At 41.9% G+C, this 12324-nt stretch overlaps 1 pseudogene; it reads right to left on the bottom strand.

Annotated features, from left to right (window-relative positions):
* Positions 1–270: 270 nt before the first annotated feature.
* On the bottom strand, positions 271–11234 carry LOC132120937 (leucine-rich glioma-inactivated protein 1-like; annotated as a pseudogene).
* Positions 11235–12324: the final 1090 nt, after the last annotated feature.

Here is a 12324-nt window from a genome sequence, read left to right as displayed (position 1 = left end):
TTATTTTTAACACTAGGCTAGATCATGCATGTAGTCTCACAATAGGCTCATCTGTGTCAGGGTCTGGTTTTCTGTGCTTTCAATCGGAATCCTAACTGCTTAGGTCGATCATCAAGTGCTCGTAGATCTGCGTCTTCCCTTTAAAGCTGGACGCAAGCAGGAACTCTTGGTTGTCAATGGACATCAGCGAGAATGCTCTTGGCGCCTGGACGTTGAGCTCCTGGAGGTGCACGAACTGGCCCTTCTTGGTGTCCCACTGATAGACCTGTGTTAGCGAGTAGTCCGTCTGTCGAACTGCTTCTTGGCTCTGCTCCACTGGTTGATAACGGGCCGCTGCGAGCTGCTAGACAAAATAAGTGGGGCTTGCCTGCGATATCCAGATACTCGACGTCCGTGTCACGGTACCAGGGATGGAGAGATTGGTGAGAGTAGAAGCCATTGCCATTCCACTTGTACACCGTGGTGGAACCGGCCTTCGAGCTGTCCGCTATCACGAAGAAGAACCCGCCATCCACACGGAAAGTCTCGATGTCATTGGGTTTTCTGATTTTCAAGATGTCGATGTCCTGTATTTTGATGAATTTATTGGCAGAGCTGTCCATTTTGTAAATGTGAGAGCCGCTGAAAAGTTGGGCGACTATGATGAAGAGGTGGTTATCGATGACCATTGGCTTGCACACCACTGTAGAAGTGCCTGTAATGACATTCAAGGAAATCTAATTAATCAAACAATCTCTGCATTACAATTGACCTTTTCAATCCGTTTTTGTGGCTCTGCAATTTTTAGGGGATTTTTAGTTTAGTCCAGAGTGGAATTGCACTCTGGTAGGAGGTGTGATGGGTGATGCTCACTCTCTATGGTGTCATAAGCTCTGAACTCCATGTTGACGTGGTCCCATTCCATAAAGCTGCATCTTCCAGAGAACGGCCGGGCATATACCATAGACTGTATAAAAACATGGACGTAGTGTCCGTGACGTCACCCGTAGTCTCCTGAAATGTGTTTTTGAAGCCTAAAGTGTGTAGAGCAGGCCGTCGCCATCTTGGCAGCGCGTCACCGCGCGACTCTGCCGGACAATCAAAAATGGGCAAAACGGCGGGAGCTAGTTGCTGAAGCCACACCCACCTAGCACGACGGCAGTGTCAGCAGCGGCAATCCACCTGTCACTCAAGTGGCTACACCCTTAATTATGCAGAACTTTAAGTCTTAATATAATTTAAACAGATGAGTTATAAAAAAATTCACCCCCCTCACAGTTGTCATGAAGGGCAAAATTAGCTATTTAGACCAAAATCATTTTTTGAACCAGGCTGTAAACATGTTTTTTCCTGCTGTAAAGTTGGGCATTTTAACATGGGGAGTCTATGGGACTGACTCCCTTTTGCAGCCAACCTCAAGCGGCCAGTCGATGAATTGCAGTTTTAGTCACTTCCTTATTGGCCTCACGAGAGAGAGCGGGAGGTTGGCGCTCGGCATATACAACATACTGATCATCCCCAAACGTAAAGGCCTCCACAGACATGGACTCAAATACAAGGGTTTTCTTCAAAGCAAACTCTGCAGCAAACAAAGATTTGGTTATTAGAGCCTTTCTCGCAGATTACCATATCACCAAAAATATATTAATAACGTCAACTTGCCACTACTATAAATATATCAGTGCTATCCACATACAAACAGTGCACTCACATTAAGCAATCTCAACAGTTTGATTGCTTATAGTGTTGCACACAGAGTTATGTTTCCCAGTTCTTTTTTATAAATTGGCTTTGAAACAATTTGTATTGTAAAATGCTATACCAATAGAATTGACTTGACATGTTTTTTTTAGATTTGAGGCTGATGGACAATATATTAGCCAGGCCAATTTATCATTTATTTTTAGACATTTTGGGATTATTGCCTAACACTGTGTCAAATGGCATATTGTGTGTGTGCAATTAATGTTTGTGGTTTAAATTTGGCCATTTAGCATACATTTTATTTTTTTTTATCATAAAATTAAATTAAATTCCATTCATCAGCCATTGTGCTGTCTGGCAGTGTTATTTTAGTATCATTGATATACTAATATATGTAACGACTGGGTGAAAGAGTGGCAGGAAGCAAGTGCGAGATTAATGATATTTAATGAAGACAATGATACAGACAGTACTTGAGACACAAACAACGCTGTGAGGAATGCACAGTCCAAGATGGTGGTGATGAGTGACGAATCCGGAAGGCGGAGGTGAGTAGGCAGCAGGAGAGAGTGACACAGGAACTGTGGGGAAGCGAGCCAAAGGTAAGTGGTGTTGCTTGGTGGTAGGTTGCGTAGAGTGGACGGGGTTCCGGGGAGAGACAGACATCCAACGCAGAAACACACAAGAAGCAAAGCGTAGGTCATAAACACAAAACAACGCTCTCACGAACACAAGACGCTAGACAAGCCAATATATAGGGATGAGTAATGAGTGACAGCTGTTGCTGATGCCAATTAACGGAGACACCCACAAACGAATCAGTGCTGACGCGTAAAACACAGACTTCACCCACAAAGTGCAAAACCCAGAGATCACGGTTTACCAACTGTGACAGTACCCCCCCTCCCTCTAAGAACGCCTCCTGGAGTTCCCAGAAGGGCCTACCTGCGGATTGTAATCATCAATAAGGGAGTGATCCGGTATGTCCCTAGCAGGTACCCAACTCCTCTCCTCCGGACCGTAACCTTCCCAGTCCACCTACGCATAGGCGGATTAATACGTGAATAAAACACGGGTTTAATTTTGGACACATGGAAGGCGGGATGTATTCTCCTGTACGCTGGAGGTAGTTTGAGGTGGACTGTCACCGGACTAATGATCTTGGTGACAGTAAACGGGCCAATGAATTTGGGAGCTAATTTGTCAGAAACGGAACGGATAGAAATATTGTTAGTAGAAAGCTACACTTTTTGGCGATCGCCTTGGCCTTAATGCCCGCCCTCATCCAGAGCAGAGTCTCGTGGGCTCTGGTCCAGGTGCGTTGGCACCTCTGGACAAATGCGTGAGCGGAGGGGAGGCCTCCACGTCTACCGGGAGGCCATGTAACCGAAAGACGTGATCTAGGACAGTGACCGCTGTCTCCTTGGCTGTAGGTAATTTGGGCAAGAGAATGAAATGTGCCGCCTTCGAGAACCAGTCCACTACGGTCAAAACGACCGTCATGCCATTAGAGGGCGGGAAGGCGGTAACAAAATCTAGTGCGATATGTGATCAGGGTCTCGAAGAGACAGACAGCGGTTGAAGAAGCCCATCAGGAGGCAAGGAGACTTACCACTGGCGCAAACTGAGCAAGCCAAAACAAAATCGTGGACGTCACAAGCCATAAGTGGCCACCAGAATCGTTGTTTAGCTAACCCCTTGGTTCGGCTTATCCCTGGATGACAAGCAATGTTAGAGCAGTGACACCACTGAATAACTTCGGACCGTAACTCTTCCGGCACAAATAAACAATTCGGTGGGCAACCGGGCAGAGGCGTTACCCCTTCTTAGGCCGTCTTGACCTTCGATTCGACCTCCCATACGAGTGCTGAGATGACTATTTTCTCAGGTAAAAATACACTCGGGAGTCACCGGGCGGGCGGAGGGATCAAAAAGACGTGACAAAGAATCGGGTTTGACATTTTTGGAACCCGGGCGGTACGACAGAGTAAAATCAAAACGACCGAAAAAAGTGCCCACCGAGCCTGCCTGGAATTGAGTCTTTTGGCAGTTCTAATGTACTCTAAATTCTTGTGATCGGTCCAAACAATGAAAGGTACCCCTGACCCTCCCAACCAGTGACGCCACTCCTCTAAAGCTAATTTGACGGCCAACAATTCTCTGTTACCAATGTCATAATTGCGTTCAGCAGGAGATAAACGATGTGAGAAAAACGTGCAGGGATCACTGCCGTGTGGGATCAGGAGCTACAAGGATGGGAGCCGAAACGAAGCAGCTCTTGAGGTTGGTAAATGCAGTTTCGGCTGCATCCGACCACCTGAACGGAGTACTGGGGGAGGTCAAGGCCGTCAGAGGTGAGACTAGTTGGCTGAAATTATGAATGAAACGTCGATAAAAATTGGTGAACCCCAGAAAACCGCTGTAGGGCCTTACGGGAATCTTGAGATGGCCAATCTATCACAGCCTTAACCTTGTCAGGATCCATACGTATTCCCTCGGACGAGACGATATACCCTAGGAAGGGGACAGACTGTGCATGGAATACGCATTACTCCGCCTTGACAAAAAGCCCATTCTCGAGTAACCTCGGGAGCACTCGTCTGACGTGTTGAACATGTTCCTGGAGAGATGAAGAAAAAATCAGTATGTCATCCAGGTAAACATATATAAACTGATCTACCATGTCTCTCAACACGTCATTAACGAGTGTTTGGAAAACACCTGGCGAGTTGGAGAGCCCGAACGGCATCACCAAATATTCAAAGTGCCCTCTAGGGGTGTTAAAGACGGTTTTCCATTCATCCCCGTTCCTGATGTGGACCAAATGATAAGCATTACGTAAATCCAATTTTGTGAATACGGATGCTCCCTGTAACCTCTTGAAAGCTGAAGACATCAATGGTAACGGATAGGTGTTCTTTATCGTGATGTTGTTCAGCTCTCAGTAGTCAATACAAGGTTGCAGAGAACCATCCTTCTTACCCACAAAAAAGAATCCCGCCCCCGCTGGAGAAGAGGAAGGGCAGATGAACCTCGATGCCAAGGAATCAGAAATGTATTTCTCCATGGCCTCCGTCTCCGGAATAGAAAGAGAGTAAAGCTTGCCTTTAGGCGGAGACTTACCTGGCACTAAATCTATAGCACAGTCGTAGGGACGATGCGGAGGAAGAGAAGCAGCACGGGACTTACTGAATACCTCCTTCAGGTCCAAGTACTCTGCGGGCACGTTTGATAACACCATGGTCTCTTTCTGAAAGACAGAAACAGGCACAACAGGACAAGCAGAAACCAGACAAGACTCATGACAACTTTCACTCCACAAGGTGTTTGATTAACCAGGGGTGACCTAAAACAATGGGAGCTACAGGGGAGTCCATGAGGTAAAAGGATATGGTTTCACTGTGGTTGCCTGAGGTGAGCAGAGTTATGGGTTCAGTGTAGTGGGTGACGTGTGGCAGTTCCTGGCCATTGAGTGCGGTGACATGGATGGGATGAGACACAGGAAGGACTGGAAGGTTCAAGTGACGTGCAAGAGAGTCAATGAAATTACCTTCGGCCCCAGAGCCCAGAAGGGCGTGACAGTCGTGAGTGTGGTTCTCCCAAAGCAGTTTCACCGGAAGGAGATTTGATGATGTGGTTGAGGACTTTCCGGCGGAGATCCCACCCGATAGTAGCCTCAAACTTACTACTGGGCTGGCTCTTTTTACCGGGCAGGAATGGAATGCTCTGAACCACCGCAATATAAGCATAGTCCTTGGGACCTCCGCCGCTCTCTCTCCCTCCGGGAAAGCAGAGCTCTACCCACCTGCATGGGTTCGTGATCGTCGACGGGACCGACCATGTTCTCTCGACTCGAGCGGACCCTTTCCGGAGAGACGTAATGGCGTGTAGGACTGACTTGTCTACCCAGGCGGTTAATCCGAGCGTCCACCCGGAGTGCCAGGTCGATTAGGCCGTTGAACATTGGGGGCAGCTCGAGGAGGTAGATCTCCTTCTGAACACGGTCATCCAGCCCATGTAGGAATCGATCCCACTGCGCCGCCTCGTTCCACTGGCATGCGGCCCGCCAGGGTGCAGAACTGAATGGAATAGTTTGCCACCGATGATTCTCCTTGTTTGAGGTCTGAGAGCGACCTCCCTGCCAGCCACGGCTCGATCGAACACCCGTTTCATCTCTTCGGAGAGGGCGTGGAACGAGGCGCAACACGGATGTTGATTCTACCACATTGCCGACCCCAATAAGGCGGCCCTGCCAGAGAGTAGGGTAAGAGCAAACGCAACCTTGGACTCCTCTGTCTCGAAGGTGCGGGGCTGCAATGCAAAATGCATGGAACATTTGTTAAGGAAAGTCTTGCAAAGGTTTGGCTCACCGGAGTAACTCTCTGGCGCCGGAAGTCGCGGCTCTGGCCGGAAGTGGTCCTGGAAGGTCTCCCGGGGGACGGGCGGCGCAGGCGGTGCGGTGGGCGCAGTGGGAGAGGTGAGTTGATGAATCCGCTGGGTGAGCTCGGACACCTGTGTCACCAGCGCTTGGATCGCGCGTCCGTTGTTCACGATGCTCTCCTGCTGCTGATCCATGCGGTTGACACTGTGGTGAATGAATTCATACAGTGAAGTGGTGCTCGCTGCTTCCATGTTTGGTGAGAGCGTTCTGTAACGACTGGGTGAAGGAGTGGCAGGAAGCAAGTGTGAGATTAATGATATTTAATGAAGACAATGATACAGACAGTACTTGAGACACAAACAACGCTGGGAGGAATGCACAGTCCAAGATGGTGGTGATGAGTGATGAATCCGGAAGGCGGAGGTGAGTAGGCAGCAGGAGAGGGTGACACAGGAACTGCGGGGAAGCGAGCCAAAGGTAAGTGGTGTTGCTTGGTGGTGGGTTGCGTAGAGTGGATGGGGTTCCGGGAAGAGACGGACATCCAACGCAGAAACACACAAGAAAGCAAAGCATAGGTCATAAACATGAAACAACGCTCTCACGAACAAAAGACGCTAGACAAGCCAATATATAGGGATGAGTAATGAGTGACAGCTGTTGCTGATGACAATTAACGGAGACGCCCACAAACTAATCAGTGCTGACGCGTAACACACAGACTTCACCCACAAAGTGCAAAACCCAGAGATCACGGTTTACCAACCGTGACAATATATATTTTTGTTAACATTTTTAATTAGATTTTGTTTTAATATTTTCTGTTTTTATTTAAATTTTAGTTAAAGTTTTAGTAATTTAGTTTAATAGTAATTTAAAATTTATCTATATAGTTTTTAATTAAATTAAAAACTATATATCTATATTTATTATAGATATTATGGATATAGATATTTTAATAGTTTAAAAATGAGAAATATTGCTTTGGCAACTAGCTGAAATAAAATTTGTTTCAGTTTTTTTATATTTTATTTTAGTTAATTTTTATTTTATTTTATTTCAAGTAACAAAAAATGTGGTTTTGGTTTTAATTAATAAAATGTTTAATTTTAATGATTTTTTATCTTTATTACCAATAGGCCATTAAAAACATCAGCCTGCTACTATTTGAAGTTATTTTGAGATTTACTTTATAGATGTAAAATTTACAAACATTATATTTTGGGGGAATTGATCATAATGATGAATGTCATGTGATGTAAACTTATTTTAAAGGTAAATATCTAATGCCTTTTATTTATACACAATGCATTTCTAAGCATTTCAGCAGACATGTAGGATCATCTTATTTCAAAGCCAGAATCTGTTGGACTCGTGCACATTTACCTGCTGTAATGCAGTCAAAGGACTGAGGCACTAGGTCATTCATCTTCCTCCCTTGATAGGATGGAGACCCACTGCAGTATAACTGATCCACCGTTGCATTAGTGCTATACATCCATTCCACCAGCCACTTCAATTTACAGTCACAACTGAACATGTTTCCTCTGAGATCCCTGCTCAGTGCATTTACAGATTATATTTAAATCACGGTTTCTTGTATATAACAAGAAAGTTAGACAAGAGCAGTAAAATACATACACTTTTGTTAAGGCATCCATTCCTTTGAAAATATCTTTGGCCAACGTCTCAAGATTATTGTAGGCAAGACTCCTGACAAACAAAAATGAGAAGGTAACACTTTACAAAAAGGTTTTTTATTGTTAACAGCAGTTAACAAACTAAGAAAGAACAATATTTGTACAGCATTTATTCATTTTAGGTAATGCTAATCTCACCATTTACTACTAAAGAATTTGTATCTGTTAACATCAGATGTGAACTAACATGAGCATAAATTTTCTAACATTTACAAAAAAAATGCATATTAATATACAATGATAATTAATTAAATCAAATATTATAATAATGTATATGTATTTTATAGTTCAAAAACGATATACTCACAGGTGAATGAGAGATTTCAAACCTCTAAAAGCATGGGGCGAAATCGACTCAATTTTGTTGTTTTCAATAAATCTAAAACAGAGTGTTGCATTTATATTTAAACTGAGAGATAATCTAAAATTACTGAATGATGACGGTTTCAAAAATAGAAAATCAAACTCACAGATATTCCAGATGTGGCAGGCCTAGGAAAGCATCTTCATTTAGGGAATCGAAAGAATTGGCTGTAAACAATCTAAGAAGTCATGGGAAAAAACAAGGCATAGTTTAATACGATTTAACAGATTTTAAAGGAACATTTCACCCAAAACTGAAAATTTGAAGAAAATGCACTCACCCTCAGGTTATCCAAGATGGAGATGAGTTTTGTCATTGGAACAGATTTGGAGAAATGTAGCATTGCATCACTTGCTCACCAATGCAGTGCAGTGAATGGGTGCCGTCAGAATGAGAGTCCAAACAGCTGATAAAAAAACATCGAAATAATCCACAAGTAATCCAAACCACTCCAGTCCATCAGTTGCGTGTTTGTGAGTAAAGAAAATTGAATTGCATGCGAGTCCTCTGTGCATATTGCTTTCTCCGATAAAAATGCCATCGTGTCCGAGTCAGGAGAGAAATATAAACAGATCAAGCAATGTTTACAAGCGAAAACAGTCTAAACAAAGAACAGTTCTAAACAAATTTGACAGTGGATTTTGATGAGAGAGGAGAACAGGGGATGGACCTTTTCACTGGAAGAAGTGTTATTATGTCATTTTTTTTTTACAAACATGCAGCTTTTTACTTAGCAAGACATTAATTGATGGACTGGAGTCGTGTGGATTCCTTGTGGATTATTGTGATGTTTTTATCAGTTCTTATTCTGACGGCACCCATTCACTGCAGAGGATCCATTGCTGAGCAAGTGATGCAATGCTACATTTCTCTAAATCTGATGAAGAAACAAACTCATCTACATCTTGGATGGCATGAGGAGGGTGCGTTATTGTTCAGAATTGTTGAGTAAACTATTCCTTTAAGGAATGTTTCATTTGTTAACACAAAAAAATAGAACCACATCTGTGACCACAAATATTTTTCCCATCAGAAGTTAAATCAGCCCCAGACATCAGTATACGGCAATCAGTTTCATCCCAATGAGCACAAAATAACATCAGAATTCTTGTTCTCCCCGCATCCCTTTCTGTTTTTAATTAAATTGCTGAAAGACCCCTGTCACACATTATTTCTAGCCTCGCATGTACTCAGCCAGACTGGTATTTTCACATAATCTTCTTATAAATTCTTTCCATGTGTGCCGATTACATGTTATTACACAGTCAGACCAAACAGGTAGAAAAGATAAAAGACTCATATTTAGGAGTCAGATTTGCATTTGCTATTGTGTGAATTTACATTTGCGTAGAAACAGATTACTTGGTGCTTTCAAGCCTTACCATTGCAGATTTCTAAGGTTTTGTATTTTATAAATTGGGAGCAAGTCAGTGTGATTTATAATGACATTTTCTTGTTTGTTTATCAAGAGGAGGGTCGTGTCCCTCACAGAGCAGGTGCATTGCATAATATTCACACCAATTTAAAGGCTTTGAGAAATTAGACATGCTGAAGAATGTCCCGAAACTGGTCGTTTTAAAGAGGGACAGGCTGTAATTGCTTTGAACAAACATTGGACTATGGTGATCACCTCATCCTGACAAAGAAAAAAGCACAGACAGAAACTCACAGGAGCTGAAGGGATGGCGTGTGGAGAAAGCTTCCCCCTGCAATCTCAGTGAACCCAGACTTCACAAATGATCTGTTAGGAAAAGAGTCAGTGTAATTTAGATGTAAACAGTGCATGCAAAACATATACAACACATGCATAGTGTTATATTAATCCCTATTGTCCTGAAATATAACGTAAAGTATTATTACAGCAGGACACTTACAGTGAGACGACATCGGGAGGGAAGCTGTGTGGCACAGATCTCATATTTTCACACAAGGCGTTATCGTTGGTGCACGTGCATCCAGAGGGGCATCTGGGCTGTTTGCCTCCTCTGCTCTCCGCTAACAGCAGTAGCGTGGCGACCCAGAGCACAAAAGTGTATCCTCTTCTGCTCCTGTGTGCATGTACCCTTCTGTCCTCAATGCCCCGTCTGCTGTGGTGTTTTCTCCGCTGATGAGTGCTCGGTGTCAGGCGCTCGTCCAAACAATTCGTTCTGCTATGATGATATACAGCGGGCTCTAATTGCCTTAGTTGTAGGCTGATTTTGTTAATAAACCAATTTTGCCTAAACAACCGAGAATTATTATTATTTTTATTTATTTTTTTAAGCTAAAAAGATTGTTTAAATCAAATATTTTCCTGTTGGCGACGCGGAGTAAAGCATCAAACAATTTCTTCAGATCCTGGGAGAATCCCTCTTTTGCATCATGATGTACCAGCTGGCATCCAATGGTTTTATTATTACTGTGAATCTGCATGAACCATTTCCATGAACAAGTGATAGTGAGAATATTCATGAGGCGCTGGAGTGATGCACCTGCGCCCCTCAAGCAATTAGAAAGAAATACTATGCTGTTATATGCTTTATTGTTATTCTTTTATAGCATTGCTTTGAATCAAATGTATACCACAATTCAATTACGTTATATTTATAATGTAAATATATATATATATATATATATATATATATATATATATATATATATATATATATATATACATAGTGCATTACAAAAGGAAATCATTTTCTATATTATTATTCATTAAATGTATTAGCTATACATTTAGTATAATAATATTGTAAAGGTAACACTTCACTTTTATACTTTTAGTTCGATACAGTGATTATTTAAGATCCATAGATCATGCCCATAAAATATTATTTACATTATTCACAAAATTTGTATTAGTCTATTATATTATTATTAAATAGTTTTACGTATGTGATTTTGCTTTTTGGAAGCCCATAAGGATGTTTCTTTGTTGCATTGTATGTATTTTTCACATAGAGATTTGAGAACAGTAAAGTGCCTGTCCGGTTCACTGTAACTCTTTCAATGCTTTCTTTTTTAGCATTTTTTTTATCCGAATAAAAGACCAGTTGTTCTATTTTTGAGAAAATTGCTCGTCGCCCCCTTACCCCCGATAATTTCCTGCCACTGAATCTTTACCCATTTCCGATGAAAACAAGTCTGAATTATGGTGCGAACAATAAACAAAGAACACAGGCAACTAAAATCAAGACATCACACAGACGAGAGGCGGGACTAGCTTTGTTTTGGCCACGTGGTTTATACGTCATCACTTCGCGCCCGTCTTTTAGATTCAGCTGTATACAAACACAGATGAGCAGCGTGGATAAAACTGCTTTAGACCTTGTGAAGGTAGTTATGACTCACAAGAATAGTCATGCACGGTAATCTGGAGATTTAATTGAACTGATTTAAATCGCTTGCCATGCATGGCATGAAAGTATTTCTTATCTTTGTCTCATATCGCACATTGATCATCCATGGCGCATTACTTTTCACGAAATTAATTCCAGAATATATTTGCTCGTGCTCGTGTCAGTTAACACTGTAAAGCCTGACATATATGTTGCATAATATTCAATAAATCAGACCTTTATGGTGCATATAGTATGGTATAGTAAGAATATGTTGCTTTGGTATTCGGTTTATGTTAATATAAAATTAAGATGAAATTCTGCTTGCAATGTAACGTATATAAGTTAATATAGCAGGCTCCTTAAATAAAATCCATATAAATATTAGATGTCATCCTATTTTTCCCGATAATGTTTCTTAATAAGATTATTTTTAATTCTTAGTTTTATGATCAAACCTCTGTAACATACAATGCAATCCAATAGTGAGATGAACAAACAAACATTCCTCAAAGCCCTGTTGTATCATATTTGATATTTACACAAAAAATGACTTTCTAAAAAATGATTTGAGGATAATCAAGTTAACCTAAGTTGCTTCACTCCAGCAAATTGTCAACTTGAAAATTTAACTTATCCTTATGTTTATCAAGAGTTCACAACAAAAATACATGTATATCATACTCTGAAGGTGGACGTTTTTACAAGAAGGCCCTATACATGCTAAAAAGTATGAACTGTCAGTCAGACAACAGAAAGCATGTAGTAGATTGAGGAAAAACAGGTTTTCAGTAAAATTTTCATCATTATAGAAGCCTTAGAAATTCACATATCAAATATGATACCGTGAATGATGTGTTAATGCATTATACAGAGTGA

This window comes from Carassius carassius, chromosome 39 (genome assembly GCF_963082965.1).
Source record: "Carassius carassius chromosome 39, fCarCar2.1, whole genome shotgun sequence".
NCBI classification, from domain to species: Eukaryota; Metazoa; Chordata; class Actinopteri; order Cypriniformes; family Cyprinidae; genus Carassius; species Carassius carassius.
Note: the sequence above shows the minus strand (reverse complement) of the source record. Positions and strands in the feature narration are given on the sequence as shown.